Source organism: Martes martes (genome assembly GCF_963455335.1).
Source record: "Martes martes genome assembly, chromosome: 1".
Classification (NCBI taxonomy): Eukaryota; Metazoa; Chordata; class Mammalia; order Carnivora; family Mustelidae; genus Martes; species Martes martes.
In genome coordinates this window covers 204,630,241-204,635,577 of record NC_137888.1, presented here as the reverse complement: position 1 = coordinate 204,635,577, position 5,337 = coordinate 204,630,241, and positions in this window count along the sequence as shown.

Here is a 5,337-nt window from a genome sequence, read left to right as displayed (position 1 = left end):
CAAATCTGGCCCACCATCTGTTTTGGTAAATAAAGTTGGATTGAAATACATTTTTTTAAAGAAACGGACATCTTTTGAAATGGATGCTTCAGTGGTTAAAAGCTTAGGGTCAGCCACTTTCCCTACAGAAGACAATGCCCTCCTTACCTCTTCTCCAGCCCCTTGAGGACCCTCAGCTGTGGATCCTTCTATCTCTGTGGGCCGACACTGTTCCCCCCTGAGTCCACATTTTCTTGTAATACTTTGCACCAATTGGCAAGGAGCCACCAACTCACAATGATTTTTTTGCTCCTTCTAATCACTTTATCTAGGGATGTGGGCTTCCTAACCACTTGAACCATCTGCCAAGTTCTCAACAGTTAAGTTTCACCTTGGCTTTGACCTAAAGAGGATTCCCAGCTTTCTAGCCTGAAATACTCACCATCTCAGCCACTAAAATAATGCCCTCTACTGTCACGGCAGTTCCCTACTTCTTCAACAAATTAGTATACTTCAAGTTTGCACTAAGATGAGGCCAAAGAAGTTATCGAGATGTGTATGGTTTTTTTTTTTAAGATTGTATTTATTTATGAAAGAGAGAAATAGTGAGAGAAGGAACCCCAGGGAAGTGGGAGAGGGAGAAGCAGGCTTTCCGCTGAGCAGGGGTCTGATATGGGGCTGGATCCCAGGACCCTGGGATCATGACCCAGAGTAGAAGGCAGACGTTTAAGGACTGACCAGCCAGGAGTCCCTGAGGTTTTGTTGTTTTTTTTTTTTTTAAATAAAAACAATCCTATAGCTAACAACATAAGGGTAATCAAAAGACTATGAACAAATGTCTTGGACTATATTCCCATCAGAGGACACATAAAAAAAACAAACTGCATTGTCTTCTCAACAATTTCTCACTTCGTTGGTTATTCCTTTTTTTAAAAAAAGTTTTATTTATTTGTCATCTCTACACCCAGTGTGGGGCTCGAACTCATGACCCCAAGATCGAGAATCACATGCTCTTCTGACTGAGCCAGTCAGGTGCCTCTGATCATTTCTTTTGGAGCAGAACCATGTCATCTCCTTTTAGCATGATCCGATCCAGTTGTCCTCTTGACTTTGCTTTAGAATGAATCTCTTTGTACCGTCTAATACAAGGTCCCTATACCCATCAAAACTGATGACACAGCCCTCTGTCAGCATATTCACTGGCATATAAAGGCATTCCTGAATCTAAGGTCTCTTTCACAAATACCTGAAGATGATGGGCTGCACTGTTACCTTCTGCATTTTTGGCTCACACGGACCACACTAACCTACCTGAGACTCTTTTAAATGATAGACTTTTTTTAAAAACTGAAGCAAATGGTAGTATCTTTGGTACACAGACATGACCTTAGCAGACTAGTGATGGCTCCTTCCCTGTATTCAACCCACCAATAGTTCACCGGCAGATGGTTCCCATTACATGCCTACAGTTTCCAACACGGAGTGTTCATGGCCCTCATGGGGCAGACCAGAAGCATCAGGACATTAATGCCTAGAGGGGAACCATCAACCAGTGATGGTCAGCAGTTGGTAGGCAATTGCCCCTAGCTTCCTGACCTTCCGCTAGATGACTCTAAACCATCTGTGGAGTGGGAAGTCAGAAGTCGCTGAGAAGATCTCAAGAGGAACCAATACCCAGTTGCCTGTAGCAGTAGCCTACTCATGAATGAACCTCCCCTCCCTGTCTCCTTTCCCCATTCTCTCACCAGACTTCTAGGACCATCTCCTACAAATCCTTATTTGGGGGGGGGTCTACTTTTTGGCAATTCAAAAGTAAGACATGCACAAAAAAGGTAGAGGTGATGTAGGAATGACTGAAGTTTGTAAACCCTGAGATAGTGCATCTAAAATACTTGGTGTCTGGCACAAAGTAAGTACTGAAGAGATGTTATTGTTGTTGTTACTTTCAAATTGTAGTAAAATATACAAAACGTGAAATTTACCGTCTTCACCATTTTTTAGTGTTCAGTTCAGTGACATTAAGCACATTTACATGGTTGTGCAACCATCACCACCAGCCATCCCCAGAACTTGTTCATTTTGCAAAACTGAGACTCTGTCCCTGATAAATGCTGACCACCCCCACTCCCTCCCGCAGCTGCTGACGCCCACCATCCTACTTCCTGTCTCTATGAATCCAGCTCTTCTAGGGAGACCTCCTATAAGTGGGGTCAAACAGTATTTATGCTTTCGTGACTGGCTTCTTTCACTCTGCATGACGTTTTCAAGATTCATCCATGTTGTAGTGTGTGAATTCTCTTCCTTTTGAAGATTGAATAATCTATCGTATAGCTATGCCATGCTTGTTCATACATTCATCTGTCAATGGATACTCAGGTTGCTTCCAGCTGTTGGTTATTGTGAATGATGTTGCTATGAACATGGGTCCACAAAGCTATTGTGACTTTTTATCATTAATCCATTTGTTCAAAGTCTCAGGAATTCTGATAAGTCAATGTTCAAACTGAGGTTACTTCAGGAATCATTTCCATATAGAGTATAGAGGGAGTATAGAGGGATTCCTCAAAAAACAAACAAACAAACAAACAAACAAACAAACCCCAGACTTCCTAAGTCAAAGAAGGCAGCTTTGTTGGATGCCGAAGATGTTGGTCCTTCCTAGAAGGAGTGGTTCTCAACAAGGAGGACAATTTAGACTGCCCCCCTCCAGGGGACATTTGGCAATGTATGGGAACACTTTGGGATTGTCATGCCTGGGGCAGGGGTGCTAATGACATCAAATAGGTAGAGGCCAGGGATGTGGTTTTACATCCACTGCACAGACAGTCTTGTGCCATGAAGAATGATCTGGCCCCAAATGTCAACTACGCCAAGGATGAGAAATAAGCCTTAAAAAGACGGCATGCTTTAACTCATTATCACCTCACTCTGTACCAGCTCAGAAAGGCGGCAGCAGAGGTGAGACCTCAACAGCCTATTTCAGCATCCCATGAGAGACACCTTGGTGACAAGTGGCATCAGAGAGAACAAACAGGTATCAAAAACTATGAAGGGTCTGAGATTTCACCCTACTTGCAAGCTGACAATTTAACCTACCATCACTATGGATGCCGACAGAAGACACGAGACTCCAGGGACAGAGACAAAAGACTTTATTACTTGTGGTGCCGGCAGCATAAACTTCCTGTTTGTGCCAGTTCCTCCTAAGTCCCACAGAGACCATGCAGGTGGACGCAGATAGGCACTGGAGGCAAACTGTGTTTGTACTACGGCTAAGGAATTCCAAGCTGAGAAGTCCCAGTCTTTTCCAGTAGATTACAAACAAACCTGTCCCACCCTTATCTCAGAAGGAGGTATTATCTTTATTATATGGACAGCAAATAAGCCTGCCCTCTGCTCTGCAGGAAGAAACTCTGTCTCCCGTGGCTGTTTGCTACACAAACATCCTTGAAAAGATAGCTAGAAAAAAAACACTGCCCGTGCCACTGCTTGTGAGTTGTACAGAAATGCCAAAGTCTCAGAAAGTTGTTTCTGAATAGCAGTAGCATTGAGACCCAACAGGGGGTGGCCATCGTTTGTAAGGATAATTTGGGTTGGAGGTCAAGCACAGAAGGCTGCTCAGGATACAGTACAGTCGTTCAATGAATACACTCTAAAGCCAGACAGCCTGGGTTCTGTTACTTTTTAGCTGGGTGGCCTTGAGCAAGTATTTGACCTCTCTGTGCTCCAATTTCTCCTCTATTTAATGGAAATGGTAATAGCCCCATCTCATAGGGTTATGTGAAAATTAATATATGAGCTTATATATGCAAGGCACTTAGAAGAGCGTGAGCAGATTGAGAGCCATGTCGGTGTTAACTATAATTATTATTAATTAGCATGACAATGCCGCAGAGCTTGTGGTCATGCCTGTTTTTCGGCATTTGTGGGCAAGCTGCGTAACCCACACAGTTCCCTTGGAGCCTGTCTCAGAGATTTCTGGGAGGACACAGGGCTCTTTGGTCCCTCCTCCCCACACTGACTTAGTAAACAGGGCAACAGGGCTGGAGTGGTGGTGGTTTCAGGTCCCAGGGAATCAGACAGACTTGGATCCAAATCCTGGCTTTGCCACGTGCCAGCTGTGTGACCGTGGTGAGCAGCTTCCTTGTGGGGGGTCTCCAAGTTCACTACACAAGGATCTGGGTAAAGGATCAATGACTCTCTCCTCACACAAATACTACACACACACACTGCATGTGACCCACCCAGCATATACTCTGGGTCATCCTTAGCCAGTGCCACTTTGATTATCACAGTTGTCATATTATTCAGCAAGCAAGACTCCATAGAGTGCAAGATGATATCTTTGCTCTTTCAACCAATACTAAGTTCATTCTGGCCCCCGCAGTCTCTCTGCATGCCTCAAACTCCAGAAGACAAATCAGGGCATCCCCTGATACACTCCTCTGTCACCTGACCCTTGTGGGCTCATCTCCCACCTACCATGCTCCTCCCACCTGTCTCTTCACCATCAAGGCACATTCACCCCCCTCTCAGACCCTCTCCCCTGTGGTCTTTATATATGTGCAACACCTGTTTCTACTCCCTCACCTCTCAGTCCTCCTTTGGACCTAACTTCAATTGCCACCTCCTCAGGGAAGGCTTTCCTGACTTCCACTTTCCAATCAGGAAATACCCGTATTGTATACTCCAATAACGTTTTATCTGAAATGCTCACTGCCTACCCAGGGGCCCTTGGCTCCCACTGCTCCTCTGGTATGAAGGGCTTCCTTCTTCTTAAACCTACATGGGGATGGGGTGGGAAGGGTGCCCCTAGCAAAGGCACCCACTCCCCCACACAATCAGCCTTCAACCAAGGAGGACAGGGACTGGTGGATAAATACCCCAGCTTCCCCGCCCCTCAGTCCCTACAACTCTGAGGAGTGTGTCCTCTGCCTCACCCCCAGAGGTCCTGGGCGGGACTGTGCCCCAGTTGTGCAAAGAGGTGACCGGCTTCGGTATGGCAGCCTTCCTTTACTGACCTCCTTTCCTTCTCTCATGTCTCCTTGGGTTGCCTCCTAATTAAATTACTTGCCCTTGAATTCTTGCCTCAGCATCTCCTTCTGGGGGAGCCCAACCTAAGACAGCAGTCCGCCCTATTATAATGAATTCCGTAACTGTTTGCAGCTATTGGTCATTTCTCTCCCTGGGCTGAGTCAGGTCCACCACCATGGTGCCTGGCATGTAGTAGATGCTCAATAAATGACCCCAAGTCTCATGGGTGTGAGGTGGCCACAACAGCAGCGGTCACTGCGCTCACCACCATCCTCCGATCCCACTGTCGGGAGGGGAGTTCACTCCTTCTGAGCTATAAATGGA